Here is a 20,695-nt window from a genome sequence, read left to right as displayed (position 1 = left end):
AGGGAAAAAACTGCAAAGAATATGTGGGAAAAATAGTTAAAAAAAAAAAAACCTGATGTAGATTTGAAGCCAACTTTATCAATAATCTCATTAAATATAAATGGACTAAACACCTCAATTAAAAGTCAGAGATTGTGAGATTGAAGAAAAACCATATATCAACTACAAGTCACATACATTAAATATAGAGATTCAAATAGGTTTAAAGCAAAAAAAATGGGAAAAATATATCATGCTAACTCTAAGCAAAAGAAAGCTGCTGTAAATATATCAAACAAAGTAGATTTCAGCTGGGCCGGCCCTGTGGCTTGGTGGTTAAGTGCGTGCGCTGCGATGCTGGCGGCCCGGGTTCGGATCCCGGGTGCGCATCGAGGCACCACTTCTCTGTCCATCCTGAGGCCGAGTCCCACATACAGCAACTAGAAGGGTGTGCAGCTGTGACATACAACTATCTACTGGGGCTTTGGGGGCAAAAAATAAATAAAATCTTTAAAAAAAAAAAAAAAAAAAAAAACACAAAGTAGATTTCAGGAAAAGAATATTACCAAGGATAAAGAGGGTCATTTCATAATTTTAAAGGAGTCGACTCATAAAGTGGAAGTAACAATCCCAAACCATTATGCACCTAATAACAAAGTTTCAAATTATATGAAGCAAAATGTGTCAGAACTGCAAGCAGAAATCAATCAATCTATAACCATAATTAGAAATTTTAACACCTCTTTCTTAAAACAAATAGCACAAGTCAATAGAAAATCAGTAAGATTATAGATGATTTGAACAACACTGAAAACTAACTTGGCCTAATTAACATTTATAGACTACTCCACACAACTGGAGCAGAATATACATTCTTTTCAAGTCCACATAGAACATTTAGCAAGATTGACCATATTTTGGCCATAACATATGTTCAATAAATTTAAAATATTCACAGCACACATATATCTTCTATGATCATAATGAAATTAAATTAGAAATCAATAACAAAAGATATCTGGAAAATCTCAAAATTTTGAAAACTAAATAACATGCTTCTAAATAACCTATGGTCCAAAGAAGAAATCAAGAGAGAAGTTAGGAAGTATTTTCAACTGGATGAAACTGAAAATATAACACATCAAAATTTGTGGGATTTAGCTAAGTTAGAACTTAGAGGAAATTTTATAGCACTAAATGCCTACTTTAGAAAATAAGAAAAGTCAAAATAATGACCTCAGCTTCCATTAAGAAACCATTAAAAGAGGAGTAAATTAAATGCAAGGTAAGCAAAAGACAGGAAATAACAAACAGTCAATGATCTCCCTCAATGAGATAGAAGACAGAAAAACAGTAGAGAAAGCTGATAAAACCAAAAGATTATTCTTCAAAAAGGTCAATAAAATTGATAAACCTCTAGCCAGATTGGTCTAGAATGAAAAGAGAATAGACACACATTACCAATATCAAGATGTGAGAGTGAATGTTATGAACAACTTCATATCAATAAATCTGACAACTTAGTTGAAATGGACAAATCTCTTGAAAGACATAAAGTCCAATTCTCACTGTAGTGGGTTAAAGAGTGTCCCTCAAATTAGAATCTTTGCAGATGTAGTTAGTTAAGGATTGTAAGAGGAAATCTTCCTGAATTTAGAGCGGATCCTAAATCCAATGACTGATGTCTTCATAAGAGAAAAGAGAGGGAGCTTTACACACAGAGAGTCACAGAGAAGAAGGCCATGTGAAGACTGAGGCAGAGATGGGAGTTATGTTGCCACAAGCCAAGGATCCATGAGAAGTTGTTAAGAGGCAAGGAAGTGTTCTCTCTGGAGCTTTCAGAGGGAGTTTGGCTCTGCTGAAACCTTGATTTCAGACTTCTGGCCACCAGAAATGTGAGAAAATAAATTTTTGTTGTTTTACGCTACCCAGTTTGTGGCAATTAGTTACAGCAGCCCTAGGAAACTAATACTCTCACTCATGAAGAAATAGATAAATTAAGTGACACTATAATTGTTAAAAAATTGAATTTGTAGTTAACAACCTTCCCACAAAGAAATTTCCAGGCCAAGAGGGTATGGGGGATCAGAATTTACCACCTTAAAATGTGTCTCTTTGGCTTGATTATTTCTAAAAACAAACTACTCAGAAAGAAACTGACTTTCCCCCTAACTGCCTAAAGGAATTTAAGCTAGAAGGCCTGTTCCAGGAAGGAGCTGATACCATAAGATAATTATAATATAATGTAAACTAGGTGTGATAGATAGGGAGGAACCTGTTAAGGGCCTTTTAATCAAAGTCTTCTCCATCTCTCATTGTCTTTGAAGGCAGGTTCAACATTTGTTTATCAAATATTTGCTTTTCCATCTCCATGTGAATTACCTTCCTCCTTTTGAAGTCGAAAACCGCTATCCCCAACATCCTCCTTTGTCTTTAGCTGAAGATGGTATTTAAGGTAGTGGCTTCTGTCTGTTTGGCAAATCACTCAGTTTTCCTGGGTTTCTCCCATGTATACATATTCTTATACTTTTTTTGATTTTCTTCTGTTATTCTGTCTTATGTCAATTTAATTCTTAGACCAGCCAGAAGAACCTAGAGGGTAGAGGAATAGTCTTCCTCCCCTGTAACGGCTTTGCTTGTAAATTTCACCAAACATTTAAAGGAGAAATATTATCAATCCTATAGAAATTCTTACAGGAAATTGAATAGCTATGTTTCTCAACTAATTACTTGAGGCCAGCATTACCTTAATACCTAAACCAGACAAAAACATTACTACAGACTAATATTCCTCATGAACACAGAGGCAAAATCCTTAAGAAAATTTTAGCAAACAAAATCCAACAATATATAATATGGATAATATACGCTATACAATTGGGGTTTATTATAGGAATGCAAGGTTAACTTAGCAAACCACACGATCATCTCAGTAGAGGCAGAAAAAGTATTTTAAAAATTCTAACATATATTCCTGATAAAAACTCTTATTAAACTTGGACAGGAAGGGAACTTCCTCAACCTGTTAAGAGGCAGAGAATAGTGAAAGAATAAATGTTTCCTCTGAAGATCATTAATGAGGTAAGAATGTCTGCTCTCCCCACTTGTATTTAACATATGGCTGAATTTTCTAGCGTATGCAATGAGAAATAAAAAAAGAAAAAGAAAGAGAAAGGAAAGATAGCCAAATTGGAATGGAAAAATTAAAACTGTCATTATTTGCCGATAACATGATTGTCCATGTAGAGAATCCAAACAAATCCTTTTTTCTAGAGAAGCTACAAAAAAAATTATTAGACCTAAGTAAGTTTAGCAAGGTTGCAGGATATAACTGGAAATTGAAACTTAATTTTTAACATGCCATTTAAAACAGTAGCAAAAATATCAAATGCTTAGGAATAAACCTGACAAAAGATGTATAAAACTTGTACTCCGAAAACAACAAAAAAAATCGCTGAAAGATTTTAAAGAAGACAAATAAGTGGAGAGATAATCTGTGTCCACGAATTATAAGACTCAATATTAAGATTTTAATTCTCCCCAAATTTATCTATAGATTCAGTGCAATTCCAGTAAAAATCTTATCAGATTTTTTGATAAAAATTGACAAGCTGATTCTAAAATTCATATGACAAAACGAAGTACCTAGAATAGACAAAACAAAATTGAAAAATAAGTGTAAAGTTGGAGGAATTACACTACCTGACTTTAAGACTTATTGTAATGCTACAGGAACAAGACAGTGTGGTAGTGACATAAAGACAGATATAGGGATCAATCAGACATATGGAACAGAATAGAGATCCATACATTTATGAACAACTGATTTTTGACAAAAGCAATTCAGTGGAGAAAAGATCGCCTTTCAATAAATGGTTTTGGAACAGTCAAGTATTCATATGCAAAAAGGTGAACTTGGATCCATACCTCTCTCTTTATACAGAAATTTAAAAAATGGATCATAGATCTAAATTTAAAATGTAAAACTATAAAAGTTCTAGAAGAAAACAGGAAAAAATAATTGTAGCCTTCAATTAGGCAACTGTTTCTTAGATATGACACTGAAAGCAAGATCTGTAAAAGAAATTATTCATAAATTGAACTTCATCATAATTAAATATTTTTGATCATTGAAAGACACTGCCAAGAGAATATTTAAAAAGCCACTGACTTGAAAAAGTATTTGTCAATTAAATATCTGATAACAGATTTTATTCCAGAATATATAAAGAACTCTCCAAATGTCGTTATAAGAAGTCAAACAAACCGATAATACACAGGCAAAAGATTTTTACAGACACTTCACCAAAGAATATATATGAATGGGAAATAAGCATTTGTCATTAATTATTAGGGAAATATAAATTAAAACTACAAAAGATGCTACTACACATCTATTAGAATGTCTAAAATTAAAAAGAATGACAACACTGTTTGTTGGCGAGAATGTGGAGCAATTGGAAATCTCATATACTGCTGGTAGGCATGTAAAATTGTACAAATCCTTGGGAAAACATTTTGAGGATTTCTTAAAAAGTTAAGCACACCTCCCATTGACACAGCCATTACATTCTTAGGTATTTACCCAAGAAAAATGAAAGTATACATCTATACAGAGACTTATAGATGAATGCTTATAGTACCATTATTTGTACTACCCCAAAACTGGAAACAACCCAAATATTCCTCAAGAGGTGAAAGAATGTTATCAACTATGGCACAGCCATACAACAGAATCATTCAATAAAAGACAATAAAAAGGAATGAACTACAGCAGCAATATACAAGAATCTCATAATAATTATTCTGAGATAAAGAAGCCAGATAAAAAAAGAGTACATACTGTTTGATTTCCATTTATATAAAATTCTAGGAAGTGCAAACTAATTGATAGCAACAGAAAAAGTATCAGTTGTTACCCAGGGACTGGGAAGTGGGCAGGAGAGTGGGATTAAAAGGGACAAGAGGAAATTTTGGGGTGATGGATATATTCATTATCTTAATATTGGTGATGATTTCAAGAGTACATACATATGTCAGGGATTATCAATCATGTAAAGCACAGAGGTTTGAAAGAGTTGAAAAATAGAGATTGAGGCAGGCAATGGTAGGAGACCCACATGGTGAGGCACAAGCCTTTTCCTCATCTGCTCAGGGCCTGGATTATATTCTTAAAGCAGTGTAGAGCCCTGTTAGTGCAGCAGTGGCACGATTTGCATTTTAGCAACATGATTGGCAGCAGTGAAGGGAGAAGACTAGCAACACCCATTTTTTTTAAATATAGTAATTGAATTGCAACAAATGTTCCAAATATTCTCTGCAGGATTTCCAGTGAAACCAATTAGCATACGGTTGAAAAAGTGCTGGTGGGGTTAGGGAGTTACTCTGTAGCCATTGAAACAAATTGGCCCACATTGGCATATAAGCTAAGTGGCAGAGCAGTGACTTAAAACCAAGCCTGTCTGATTTCAAAGCCCATTTGTCTTTTCACTACAAAGGCCCTTCCCCACCTGTATGCAAATCTCACTCCAAAGCCTAGAGGTGGTGAGGACTCATGTAATCAAACGAGAATGTTCATGATTTTCTTCTAATCAGAATGTGGACTAGATGTTATATAATGCCAGAGCCTGCTGTGGTGGTTCTTAATGGAAGCCAAACAAGCTATACTTTCACATGGCAGAAGCACACCCTACCGCTCGTGGATTACATCTACACCTCTTTGTTTGAAAACACGAGTGGATCATCCCCAAAGCCACACGGATTAAAAGTGATTAGACTGGTGATTCATTGTCTTGATTAAGGCCAATGAGTTCAGTAGGCCACTCTGCTACATGTGGGCACAGCGTTCCTTCTTGGTTCAAGAACCGCATCTCTAGTCTAACCCAATTATTGTTTCTCAGGGAAGGCTAACAGTAGAGAGAGTAGAAAGCAGGAATGCCAAACTTTAATTTGGCAAAGGAGAGGTTAAACTTTAAAATTAGCAGTCTGTCTGGAACCATGAAAAGCAGTCACCCCTATTCCATCCTGTTTGGAAGTCTTTGAAGGAATCTGACATTTTGACAATCTGAAGTGTCAGTCATTCATTCTGTGGCAAATGCATAGAAACCTACATGAAATTTGCCTCTCTGGTTTTTCAAAACTGTTGAACAAAAACCCTCTTTGGACCTTGGCTAATAGTACTAATCAAAACTTTAATAATAGACTTGTCATTTACCCTTTTGATTATAAGTTGGATGGATCTGGAGAGTGCTTACACAATTTCCACACAAAAGAATGAGCGATGAGTGTTTCAGGCTTGTCACAAAATCATTTTTGCAGGCAAAGGATAAAAGAGAATAAAGCCGGGCCTAAGGATTCAGGAATTCCTAATTTGGCTAAATTTTATTTAGTCCTAGAGAGAGAAAAATGAAATTAGTTCTCATTCCCTCATCCATCAGTTCTTTATTGAACCTAATGTGCAACATCATGCATTAGTAGAACAGTAAGGATACAGTGTGAACAGGTTAGACTCTGTCCTGTTGTTTGTGGAACTCAGAGCAGAAATTAGTAGAGCAGGATTAGAATGCATGCCCTGGCTTAAGGCAATACTAGATTCAAATTCTGACTTTCCCCACACTGTCTCTGATAAACTTCTTTGCATTCCTACGTATTTTTCCCTTACTTGTTAACTATAACAGTCATACACACCTCAAAGGACTTCAGTGAGAATTACATGACGCCATGCATCCAACCACTTTTAGCTCAGCAATCAGTGCTATGTGCATTGTCATCATACACTGCAGGTTATCACTCTGTGTTTGGACATATCATTGCAGAGTAGTGGGATTAACTGTGGGTCAGGTCCTTTGCATGCGCTATCTCATTTAGTCTTCATAATAATCCTCTATTATTTTCATTTTACCAATGAGGAAACTGAGGCACAGAATATTTAAGAAACTTTCTTAAAATCGTTAATAAATGACAGAGTCAGGACTTGAATCAAGTTCCCTCTGATTTCCAAACCTGTGTGTTTTCCACTTTGCAATGCTGCTTTCTAAGCTAAAATTTAAAAGAAAAGAATACCACAAGAAATATTCATTTATTAGTGGAAATCTTTTGATACAGTTCTACTGCTAACCCAATCTGCATATTTATATCAGTATCTATATGTAAAATTGAATTGCAAAAGCAAATGTAAATTTTCTTATTCAACAACATGACTCAGAGGATTTCCCAATGAATATGCTCTCTTTTCTCATAGGTCTTTATATGGATGAGTTTTGGTTGAATTTTCCAGCCATGTTTATGTTGATTGCACTTGCTGAGCCAAAGTTTGAGAGAGTGTTCTGAAAACAAATTCTCTTCTTCTTAAAATTACTTGTAAAGCCTTGTATATCAAGCACAAATAGTTGGAATCCTCTTCAAAAGTATATGAAGCAGGATAGTCTGAGGAGATGGGCTCTATTATAGGCCATATTGTACAGTGGTTAATTGAGGTTAGATAAATGAGGTTAATTGAAGTCAGAGAGATTAACACTCAGAGCGCCAGCTCAGTTAGTCTCTAGCTGTATGGCCATGGGCTAGTTAATCTTTTAGGTTCAGTTTCCTCAACTGTAAAGTAGAAATAATAGTGATAGCAGATAGCACCTATGCATGGTGCTGTTTTAAGGATTAAATGAGATCATAGCTCGGATTAATTAGCCCAGTGCCTGACAAGTGGCACCGAATAAACTGTGATTGTGGTTGCTGTTGCTTTTTGGTTGTGTAGGTCTCTGTAGCCAGTTCTTTTCAAGTTCAAGCAAAACATTCTAACAAATAGCCAATCCGCAAGGATAGATAAATCTATGAAATGATGTTTTGATGGAAAATGTTCCCCAGAAAGCTCTCTATTTTCAATTCTCTTTCAATTCTTCTGATTGCTTCAGAGAAAGTCTTCAGTTAGGTGTTAATGCACACATGTAAACATCCAGCAATCTTCATTTCAACAACGAGGTGTTCAGTATGAAACACTAACATAGAGCCTGTCTTTCTCAGCCCACAGCTGCTGTAGGAGTGAGAGATTGGTTCGAGAGATGCAAGTCAGAAAGCTTAACCTGAAATACTGAATTCATCAAATTCTACAGTAGTCTATACATTTATAGAAGACGACAGAACTCTTCCATCAAAAAAGAATATGATCCAGTGCCCAGATCTCAGTTTCTAATACCATTCTCCAATAGAAGGTACCAAAACTCCTTGGATAAATGGGCGATTTTAGAACTGGGGCATGGAATATACAAGATAAACCTAGAATATTTTGTAGTGGCAGAAACTAAGGAATTGCTCAAAATACAAAATGATGAGTATATGCCAAAAGGACACAGAAGCCAGCTGAAAGAGCCCCTAATGTCAAACCAGAACAAGGTGACTAACAACATAAATAATGTAGTATTGACTTATACCCCCAAGTATAAAATAAAGCCCATACTGATATAAGCAAGGGATAGAATAAAAAATAAATAAGGGAGAAGAGATGAATCTCCCATACAGGAGAATTTCAAATAATTAATGTAAATACTTGCCCCTCTACTCCTTAATTATGGACTATGCTTAGTGACTTGCTTACAAAGAGTACAGTATGGAAAGGGGGAAAAATAACTTTACACAGGAGAATTCTGGCAAACACTCCCTTAGGTATTTGATTACGGTTGATATCATCAGTGATAAGTCACGTGTTGATCACATATGCCCTTGATATGTGCTGAGAATGGCACTTCACCTGTGGGGGCCTTCCTGCCCCAAATGCATAACCCCAGCCTACCATAAGAAAGAACATCAGACAAACCTAAATCAAGGAACATTCTCTAAAATACCTGACTCATAGTCTTTAAAACTGTCAAGGTCATCAAAGAAAATCTGAGAAACTCTCACAGCCCAGAGGAGCCTCAGGAGACATGACAACTAAATGTAATGTGGTATCCTGAATGGAATTCTAGAACAGGAAAAGCACATTAAGAAAAACTAATCTTGGTATACTGCTAGTGGGAGTATAATTTGGTATAGCCACTCAGAAAACTATTTGACAATATCTACTAAAGCTGAATGTACGTATAACCTCAGCAATCCACTCCTAGGTGTATACTCAACAGAATGCATACATGTGTCTACCAAAATCCACATACTAGAATGTTCACTGCAACTCTGTTTATAACAGCCCCAAATTGGAAACTACACCAACGTCAATCAGCAATAAAATGGATAAATTAGTTGTGGTATATCACACAATGGAATAGTATAAAGCAATGAGAATTGGGTGATCTACAACTATATTCACAGATATAGATGAATCTCACAAGCTTATATTGGGGAAAATTAAGATAACATAGAGTACACACTGTAATAATCCATTTTATATTCAATTCAAAGCAGGAAAACATAGCTTATGCTGTTGGAATTCAGGATCAAAGTTATTCCTGGGTGAGGGGTGGGATAGTGACTGTGTGGGAACACAGGGGTGTCTGGGGTGCTGGTAATGTTCTGCATCTTGATTTGAATGCTCATTGCATGTGTGTGTTTAGTTGTAGAAGTATTAAACTGTATACTTGTAATATATAAGAAAATAATTCCAGTAGAAACGTTTACAAATACAGTACTGCAATACAAATTCTTGTCCCCTTTAGGAGCGGGCCGAGCTACAGTATTACACAATCCCGGGAGCACCTGTATGAGGTTGCGTAGGGATGGAGTCTTTACATAGGTGTGCTTGGGATCCTCTGTGGTTAACGTTAATGGAGAGCTTTCCAGACACTGTCCTGAGAACTTTACTCACATTATGTCATTTAATCTGCGCAACAATCTCAAGAGGTAGAAATTATTATCTCCATTTTACAGCAAACAAATTTACTTGATTTGCCCAAGGTAGTGGAAGACTCAAACTCATATCCTTGCCACTCTGACTTCAGAACTTGACCTCTCAGCTACCATGCCATAGTCTTTATTTTTTTCATCTCTCTTTATTAAATTGAATTCCTTTCTCTACAGAGGAATATTTTAAAAGTCAATGACTGGCTGGCAGTGACCTACAGGCCTCTCTACACAATCTAGCTCCCCTCAATCTGGAATTCCAATATGGGCTTTGTGAACCAAGTGACTCTATGTGCCTAGAATACGGATTCACTCATAATACTGATATACCTTCTGTAGAGCAGCTAGGGATTAATGCCTCATGGGATATGCATTTGGTGAGGAGCTACTGAGGAGCTCGACAGTAGAAATAGCCTAGACTTGACGCCAGGAAAATTGAATCTAGTTCCATTTTGTCAGCATCAAGTTGTGTGTTGCTGAACATGATATCTGTGTATTCTAAGCCTCATGTTTCACGATTGCAAAATGGAAAAAAAAATTACTTTTCTGATTCCCAGAGTAGTTTCCTTCCTTTTTCCTCCTTTATCTTTTCGTTGTTGCTTCTTTTTCTTTTCTTGTTTTTTCACTCAGTGCTGTGTACTGCCTAGCCACTCTTGCACACACTATTTCAGTTTATCCTCACAGTTATGTAAGCATTATCTATTTCTATCCCCCCTTTTCAGATGGAGAAACAGAGGCTCAGAGAGATTAAGTAGTTTGTTTAAGTTCAAACACTTGTGTCATTTCTTCTCTGTTACTTAATGTCTCTGAACCTCAGCTATAAAATGGAAATAATTCTAATTGTTCCATCTGGTGCCTAGGGTGGTTTTTATTTGTTTGTTGTCATTGTTCTGATTATGTTTAATTTTAATATTTACTGGGCACCAACTATATGCTAGGCAATCTACTACACACTCTCAAATGTATCATCTTACTCAGGCCTCATAACAACCCTGAGGTTAAAATTAAGTCCATTTTACAGATGAGGAACCAAGTTTCAGATAGAACCCATCATTTTCCCAAGCCCATCCAGCTAGAATCCAAGCCCAGGTTTATCTTATTCCAACATGCAGGATCTATGCTCTAGGCCCAGGGCCCTCACATTTTATAGTTCTGAGAATAGAAATGTTAACATAAAAAGTAATCATTTTAAACAATAGTATAAAGGAGAAACTTAATTTTGAGCAAAATTAAATGAGTTTTGCAACCAAAACCAATGCCATCAACTTCTTTCTCTCTCTCTCTTTTTATCATAATTTGAAATTTAACCATTCACTCCAATCGCTTATTCTTTATATATTTAAAAAACAACAGTTACGTGCCTTGTGTGGACTAAGCACTGAGAAATTAGGAAGGGAAACCTGCTCTTCCCTCCTCAAGGACAGGCTTGAGTGAGGCAGAGAGTGAAGGTTGAAGTGGTGGTGGTTAAGAGACAGGATAGAAAAGGAAATGTAGTTCAAACACCGTGTGGTATGGCAGAGATAAGCACTGGAGTGGGGCCACCAAGCCAGGTGAGAAGTGAGGCCCCATTTTTTGATTCTTGAATATGACAGGAGACAGCCAAGGGGAATTAGGTCTTCCAGGGGGTGGAAACTGCTTATGTGAAAACTGTAAAATTGACAAATCCTGGTAAGTTCTAAGACCGGCAATGATTCCACATATTTGTCTTGAAATACCCGTGAGTGGCAGGAAGCAGTAGAAGGGCCATGTGTTTTGAGACCTGAAGCTTACAAAAGTGGAGGAGCTCTCTTTCAGGAACACATATACACAATTAGGTAACATAGTGCATATTTATTTAGAATGAGAAAAGGAGATCACAAAAAAATAACTGAATCTTTGGAGAGTTAGGTCCCTTTCTTTCTGAATCAGAAATGCTTATATAGGAATGCTTAAATGAAAATGCTTTCTTATAAAAAGTTACTTTTTTCTGTCTGCCTAGAATACTCTGTAACTCCCAGCCATTCTCAGTACACACAGTAGCCCATTTGAATGAAAATACCTGAAATTTAAGCAACATAAACTTCATCATAAATCTGCTGCTGGAAGCTAGTATGGTATGGTAGATAGAATTCTGAGATGGTCCCAAGATTCCCACCTGCCTAGGTAACATGCCCCATGTAACCTTCTCCCCTTGAATGCAGTAGGACCTATGAACATAATGGATGTCACTCCATGATTAGATTACATTATTTGGCAAATGTGAAAAGATTTTGCAGATGTAATTAAGGTATCTAATCAGTTGACTTTGAGTTAATCAAATGGGATATTAACCCAGGTGTTCCTGACCTAATCAGGTGAACACTTAAAAGAGGTATGGGAAAGGTTTTCCTGCTGGCCTTGAAGAAGTAAGCTGCCATATTGTGAGAGGGCCGTAAGGCAAGGAACTGTGAATAGCTTCTAGGAACTAAGAGCTGATGGCCAGCAAGAAAATGGGGACCTCAGCCATAGAATGGCAAGAAATTGAATTTTGCCAACAACTATGTGAGCTTGCAACGGGACCCCAAGCTCCAGGAAGGAATAAACCCTAGCTAACACCTTGAATGCAGTTTTGTGAGACCTTCTACAGAGGACCTAGAAGATCTGAGCCATGCCTGGACCCTGACCCATAGAAACTGTGAAATAATAGATATGTGTTGTTTTCAGCTGTTAGGTTTGTGATAATTTATTATGCATTAATAGAAAACTAAATACATCAGGAAAACTGAAACAAGAAGAGTTTGGTATGCCACACTTTGAAATTCACAGTGCTACAATGATTGTTGCCTCCATAAGACCATTACAACCAAGAAATGGGTTTTGGTTGTGACAAGTCTGGGTGACATACTGTAAAGACAACTGCTCTAATTTCAAACACTGGGCTCATCACTCTTTTCTATAGGTTTCGGTGTTCTTGTCTTTATAGTGAGGGAATGGGATACCGATCTCCAAGGATTTCTAGCTCTGACAATTTTATGAAACTGTCAGATGTGCTCTCAGATGACATGCTCCCTGAAAGCCAGTGGCCCCACTGGCCTTTTGGATAGGTTCCATAAATCTAGACATCCAGGTCTCTTTCCATTTCAAAGTGGATGGGATTCTGTTTGGAAATTTCCTTTCCACATAATATAATTATAGAGCAGATGATTCATTCTCAGAAATGCTCTATCCACTTAGATTGACGACACCTAAAACAGGAATCTTCTTGACCCAAGAGTTTTCATTTAGAACTTGCTGATTCAATAGAGAGACAGCAAATTATATCCACTGTTAATGTTAAATTAACTGAAAGTATTTAATTAACACCTCTTCAAACAGAAAAGAAATAAGGATACTTTTCACTAAAGACAATGAAGACCACTTAAGAGATTTTTGTAAATAAAATTTAAACCCCCGTATCCATTCAAACCCTTTGACAATTAAGAATATTCAGGGTAGAGATGTATATAAAGCAATTAGCAGCTCTGGGGAATGAGTGGGGGAGGGCTACTGAGCAAGATTTGATTAAATGTTGAAATGAAGTGAAGCTGAGTCTTTGCATAATTGTAGAAAAGGAACCCAGTCCCTCAGGTATATGTTAAAACAAGAAAGAAAAATATGATACCTATGAGCTCACTAAAGACTATGAAATCTGATGGTTCACATGAGAAGCCTGCTCAAACATTAGGTTCTGAGCTCTTTGTAATGGGAAAAAGCTATGGGGACCCAGCAGCTCTCTCATTATTAGTTCCTTGGATAATCTGGGCTAGGTTACTCTTTGGGCTTCCTTTCCCCTTAAAATAACCAAAAATGATGTGTTATTTATATTAAATCAGCATTTTTCAAAATGTATTATAAGAGCCACCTGTTAAAATACACAAAGACCATTTTTAAATGGCCAAATCAGTTTTGGAAAAGCTGGGAGTTAAATGGATTTAACTTTTTTAATTGTAGGATTTTTCGGAGTATTTTGTAGGCTGATGGGCCATGTGAATCTCCTGAGTGATGATGAGCTGTCAGCTCATTTGATAAAAGGATCCCTGTTCTTAGACAGTATTTAGGAACAGTGCTGAGCAGAACACGTTGGAAAGCACCAGATGAGGTGATCTCTAAAGACTTTGACAGCTCAACATCCTTTGAATCTTGATCATCTTCTCTGCACTTTAGTTCTAGGTACATTCATGAGCTGGAAAGGATGTTAATAGGCAGAGCACTTTTGACATTAGTTTACTAAGTCTCCCTGATGAAGTCAAACATTTAATTAAATATTCATTAGTTTCAAACCTGAGCCTTGTTAACTATAGACTTATTTCAAGAGTACATTGAGAAACCTTCCCTTTTTACATTCTCTTTATAGGTTCAGATGTACGTACTCACCTGTACTCCAAAAGTTTAAATTACTGAATCAAAAACAAATGCCTTCCAGACACATTTAGGTCGCATTGGTCCTTTCCCTGACCTTACCTACTTCGGGTAGCCCCAAAGTAAAGATTATCAAGTTGAATGTAATCTATGCAGAAATACAAGTATAATGATGTACACCTGAAATTTATACAATGTTATAAACCAATGTTACTGCAATAAACAAAAAATTTTAAAAAAAAAGATTATCAAGTTGAGACAGAATTAAACTCCACACAATAATAGCACAATGTGTAGAAAGGAAGGATGGCATGGTATATTGGGAAGAGAAAGGGCTTTAGAATGGAATGACCTGGGTTCAACTCTTAGCTTCATCACACTACCTGTGTGATCTTGGGCAGGTTACTCAAACACTTTAAGGGGCTTTGTCCTTATCTCCAACCATTGTTGGTGTAACCAGGTGGTATATTTACTGAGTATGATTAAAATTCATGAAATAAGCAAAGCTTCTCCATTTGCTATAACTAGTCTAATGTTTCTTATGTGAACCTCCTGAAACTATTGGGTAGTATGACAGCGTAAGTTTGTTAATTGAACGTACCTGAGTTTCTTCAGGTTTAAACAGTCTCCTTTCGTTTAAAACAGTAACTTTCACTTTTGTGTAAAAGTTCAGTCTAAAGAGTTCTATCTCTCTCTTTTCCTCCTCCATTATGGCATTGAGGTCTTTGAAAGAATTCTATAAATAGTATCCTTCTTCACCCCTCAATGTTTGAACCAAATGAGAAAAAAAAAAGCAAAGGAGTAAATGAAATGACCAAAACACCACTTTTCTTTTAATCCAAGGAAATGCACCATTATTTTAAGACATACTATTATTTTATATATTTTAGAAAGATAAAAACACTGCTAATTAATATTTGACAATGTGCCTTTTTATGACCTATAATTTCTATTTTACACTTATTGAAAGAAATTTAGCCTTAACTGTTCATATATTTTTATCATACATCAACGCTATGCAAACATAAAAAGGAAAATATGACCCAAATAAACTGGTGAAGGTTTTCCTAAAGCTTCTCTGTATTCGGAGATTGATTTTTTTCACTCAGATGGTCAATTTCTTAGCTTTTTCCACACAGTATTGCCCTATATCCTATCAGAAGTCTTAATGATGCTGCATTCTTAGCCTACTAAAAAAAATCTAGAAGCCATTGGTGCCAGACTTTTAAGCTGGCTTTTCAATGAAGTGGAACTAGCCTAATTTTGACTCCTCCTTTGAGAATGTTTCTAAACATATCTGATCTAACTCCTCACTCTTTGGTTCCTAAGGCTTAGAAACAATCTTCAGGATTTTCTCCAAGGTTTCTGATACCCATTCAGCCAGTTTTGACACTGGCACGTTTGATATTAGCAAATGTGTAGGCAACGACCCCTGTCATGACTGCCACCTGGCCTACAGTGACCATCAGATGTTATTGGTTGTAAGATGCAGCCCAATTTTAGAAATGTCAAAATGTGGAAAGGATGTGAGTCTTAGAATCACTGAAATATGGTATTGCCTTTATTACTGATGAAGTGGATTTTTAAGAATGTGACTAATATAGATGGGCAAGTGATCTTTCTAATTTTGAACAGAGATGGACTGACCTACTCACACAGAGACTCTGGTCTGGCCGTGCATGCAGCCAGCAAGTAGCTTGCTGCCAATAGAAAGAGAGAAAGGCTCTGCTACACCTATCAATTTCTCCATCCAAACTCATAAATCAGTTAAGTCACAATAAGTGTAAATGAAGGTGTGGATAGAGTCTAGGAATATTGTAATAACAGAGCTCCATCCAACATGGAAGAATATTGATCCAACAGGAATAGGAAGCATCATTGTCTCACAATAGTGGTGTGTGGATAGTGAGATATATTTAATATTGCCATTGGTGGGGCAGGGAAAAAGAGATCCTGGACTCTGCTCTATTTTCTGCACCCTCTTTGATCTCTGCTGCAGAGTGGTTTAACTGGTCTGCTTCTTCAATGTGATGACAAACGCTGCTGGAGTGGGAGCCTATGAAGTCCTGCTCCCATTGGGGATCTTCATAGATCTATTAGCATTCTGGTATCTCTCTACTAGGGCATGCAAAGATTCCCATTTTTCTGCACACCTCACTCCGTGCTATGGGATCCAATAGAGCTGCCGCAGCCCGCCTGTTGGGACACATCCCACATTGATGTTTCTTCATGCTGTAGCTCTGTGCCATCTCGATGATGCCACACGCAGAAGTTCTTATAGACACTTGAAGCCTAGAGGTTTGATGCTACAAAGTACCTATGGAAGTAGGTCTCTATATCTCTGATATTCCCAGGCATCCCCAGACCCCATACCTCTCTGGACATTTCTATTACTCTCTGCTCCCCTAGATTCCACACTGAGAGGGAGAAAGTGAGGACACACTCCTCTTTGACCTTCTGCTGTCCCCTTTTTCTTGCCTATCCTTGCCCATGATTAGAAAGAGCTGGATTTCACCTTTTTCTTCCTTTCATGTTGGAATATCCTTTACACTCTTTCCTCTTCCTTCTATCTCCTCCCCAACTTTCCCCAGGTCTATAATGGCCAAGGAACATGATTTAAGGTAGGGTTATAATATAATTTGTGGTTCAAATTAGGATAATTTTGAGTGCGAAAGGGGGCACTATCAATAATTACATTGGGAAAACAGGCATAAACCAGGAATAATCAGGCATGGTGGATATTGTGATATGCTACCCATACCCCCCTTCAAGGAGATGGACTCAGCTGAGGAGAGTGAACTTACCCAAGGTCATGCCCCTTTTTCAGAGCAACTTTCATCCCAGTGACCAGTCCTGTGGGTGTGTGTGTGTTTTGGTAGGGAGGGGGTATAAAGGATCAGCCCCTTCAACTCTGCTAAGGACAACTCTGTAGGGTCATCTCAGTGTCAAAGTTCCCCATAGGATTGGCTGCGGTCTGGACCGAGACTGCTTTGCAGCTCCCCCTTTCCTTCTGCCCAGTGCTGCTCCTTTCCCTTGGCTTCCACATGTATAAATCCCCAAGGTACTCTCTAATCAACATGCTTGGCTCTGACGTCCATCATCCGTCTCTAAGTCTGCTGCTCAGGGAGACTTACCTGAAACACTAGGCAAACTGAGATGTGTGGTCACCTTATTTATGGGGGACAGTGTTAGGAAACACACAGGCATTTTACAGCATGTAAATTACACCTCAGAAAACCCCACAACACACAGATGGATACACACAAACACACAGGCATAACATTTGCAAAATATTGCAAAAACAAAATTTGAAAAATATTCTTATTACTTTGTGATACAGTTACTTTGGGTACAACCTAACCTTACCAAAAAATTGAATGAGAAATGAGAGGGTCAATGTGAAGGACCTGAGAGGTGGTCTAACACTCAATAAAGAAGCTTTTGGCTTTTTTTCTTTCCTTTTCCCCATACGTCCTCAAAAATAAGAATTTTACTCTTCACAAAAAAAATGCGATTTACTCTTCACAACCTTGTTTCAAATATCCTGAAACCTCATTATAGCATGCTTGATTACAGAATAGGATCCAGACCATATCCAAAGGGTTAATTGCTAACATATTAAAAGGACCTCATTAATCACATGAAAGGCAGACCTTTTGCAAGAATCCCAACAAAACATAATAGTGAAGATCCCACTGAGCATGAAAGCAGCACATACATACATTGTTTTAAATAAATTGCCATTCCCATTCATTCATTCATTCATTCAACATAAATTTGTTTATTGGGTATCTGCCATGAGGATACTACTTGTTGAAGGTATAGAAATTAATATGATTTTGTCCTTGCCATCTTCAAAAGTTTTGCTTAAGAGTGAAAACAAATATGTAATTGAGCATTTTTAATAGTTGTGAATATTCTAATAGAGGAGTACCTGAGTACTGTGGGAGTTAGAGCCATTAGTCACGCCAAGAACAATCAAGTAAATCCTCTGAGATGAGGTGAGGACAGATCTTGGTTCTGATGAAAAAGTAAGTCTTCCAAAGCCTTCAAAGTGTGGAGAGAATTTTTAAGGCAGAGGAAACAACTCATGCAAAAGCATAGAGGTATCATAGAACTCAGAGTCTGCAGTAATCCATAAATAATTTTGTAGGTCAGGGTTATACTGCTTGTGCATGGAGGAGGTAATGGAAAAGGCTGGAAGAGGTAACCTTTACTGAACACTTACTATAAGTGGACTAATGTTGCTTATAAGCATATAGCTTATATCATTACTAGATTCTCACGAGAGCTCTATGGGTTAGGAACTATGATTATCCCCATTTTACAGGTCTTGAAACTGTAGCACTGAAAGATGGAGTAACTTGTCCAAGATCACACTTAGAGCAAGTGACTAAGCCAGGACTTTTACCCAGGCAGTCTGACCCTACCTGCCATGTTCTAATCCTACTCTCTACTCTCATTATTTTGAAGGTGATATGATGCCATTGGAAATCATAAATCATATTGGATGCAAATTGGTGGTAAAAACTAAATTATTTAGTAATATAAGATCCATGGATGGAGAAGCTATCAAAGTTTGGTTTGGGAATAGAAATGTCACAGGAAATAATGACGAAGTCAACACATCTTAAATCAAGGCATTTATAGTGTCCATCAGCAGGATTGTGAGGTTGCATCCTATAAAATTTGCAGGTGATCAGTTTCATAAATACAGCCTTTGGAGGCTGAATGTTGAAAACTGATTTTATTTTAAATAATGTTTGACCATATTAGACAGACAATTTCAAATCACGCCCCTGCCTTTCATCAACTTTTAAGACTTTGGGCAGATCATCTAACTCCTCAGCCACAAATTTCTGGATGTTAAAATGAAAAAAACAAAAACAAAAACAAAACATATAATTCTCCTCAAAGGGCTTTTGTGATGATGAAATAAATTAATCTAGTAAAATTCCTGAAACATTGTAGGCTCTTGATAACTGCTAGTTGCCTTTTCTTATAACCCTGGAGAATACTTTTTATAACAAATACTTTTATGTGTCTAAGGATTAAAATGCTAATGTTAATGACTGACAAGCTCCAGCTTTCTTCCAAAGGATATGTTTTTCCTTTTTTGATGCACATCAAAAAATATTCCTTCCACTGCAGTCATTTGTTTAAAACTCAGTAACGTTGACCTTACAAAGTCAATATTGTTGTTTGTATTTCTTGAGTTTGGCAGAAAACAAGGTCCCAAGCACTGAAGCAAATCTTTTTCTGTTTCCCTTGATCTATTTTTCCTGCCTTGAAGAAATGTTTCATGTATTTGACTCCTCTATTTATATCTCAATTCGCAGTTGTTACCAGATTTGCATGTTCACATTCGCATTTTCATTTGTAAGATTTATACAGAACATGTCCTTTGCATAAGTGTGTGACATAAAATACAGACTTACATAAAGAATAGAATGCATTCTCTAAGAATATATGAGCCCCGAACATAAATTCAATAACGACACTCCACTGGGGAAAAATATTCCAAAGGTTGAGAAACTGTGTGGGGAACCGAAAAACTGAGATTTTCCCAGAAAGAAGAGCAGTGGAACAAGTCTTTCAGGGCAGAGCAGAATGAAGGAAGCCCAGGGTTAGCCACAGGTAGGAAGAGAACAAGAAGATGGTGGTGTTGGGCAAGCTAAAAGAGGGAATGGCCAGCCGAGTCAAATTCTACAGAGTGGCTAATCAATAAACATCATTGATATTGACATTTAGACAGTCACAGGTGAAAATACAGAGAGTAGAGTCATCAGATATTTGGAGATGGAAGCCCAAAGTGTCATGGGTGGAGGAGAATAACTAGGCAGACCTGTCCCAGTCCCCATTCATATCTTCTATGTGACCATGGGCACCTTGTGTAATTTTTCTGAGTCTGTTTCCCTAACTATAGAATGGCTAAGATAATGCTTACTTTATAGTGCTATTTTGAGTGTTACTGTGATAATAATATGTAAATTATGCAGCAAAAGGTTCACAATAGATGGTAGGTATTATTCTGATCAATGTCAACATGTTTAATCTATATTCAAGATGGTGAAAGAGAGAAAGAGAAAAAGAGAGAGAGAGAAACAGAGAGAGGCAGAGACAGAGATAGACAGAGATTCAACTGTATAATTAACTTCGACTTCTTAAGTCTTACTCAAAATCTGCCTGTTTTTTTGCTACCAAAGACACCCATAGTCTCATTCTGGCATAATATCATTTCCTTTTGACATTTTACCTCATTTCCAATCCCCAAAGCAGACTCTTCTGCTTTTTGTCAAGTTCTCTGAAAACTAGTGGCTTTCTAATTAATGATTCTGTGAAGCACTAGCCAAGGATATGGCCATTCAGCATTCCAAAGTAATACTTCTCCTATCTTTAAACTATTGACCAAAGTTTAAAATTATTTTCTGAAAGAGAAATGGAATTAATGCCATCATAATATTTTGCTCTTCCAGGTTGGTTTGACCTATGTAGATTCAATTGACCACATAACTGGAAATATTATGCATATCTTGTA

The 20,695-nt window shown here is 36.9% G+C and overlaps 1 long non-coding RNA gene across 5 annotated transcripts in view; it reads left to right on the top strand.

The window, feature by feature from the left end:
* The window catches only part of LOC147916645 (uncharacterized), a 1,218,588-nt gene that overhangs the window by 516,925 nt on the left and 680,968 nt on the right, over nucleotides 1-20,695 (top strand). For 4 of the 5 annotated variants that reach the window (XR_015552701.1, XR_015552703.1, XR_015552699.1 and 1 more), the window contains one exon: nucleotides 7,993-8,180. The exons of the other annotated variant lie outside the window; for it this stretch is intronic. This is a non-coding gene — a long non-coding RNA (uncharacterized LOC147916645). The remainder of the gene's footprint in view (nucleotides 1-7,992; nucleotides 8,181-20,695) is intronic. 5 annotated transcript variants of the gene reach the window in all.

This window comes from Ceratotherium simum, chromosome 7, assembly GCF_057802395.1.
Source record: "Ceratotherium simum simum isolate JZ-2026a chromosome 7, ASM5780239v1, whole genome shotgun sequence".
Classification (NCBI taxonomy): Eukaryota; Metazoa; Chordata; class Mammalia; order Perissodactyla; family Rhinocerotidae; genus Ceratotherium; species Ceratotherium simum.
The sequence above is the reverse complement of the archived record's forward strand: the minus strand, read 5'-3'. Positions and strand labels throughout refer to the sequence as shown.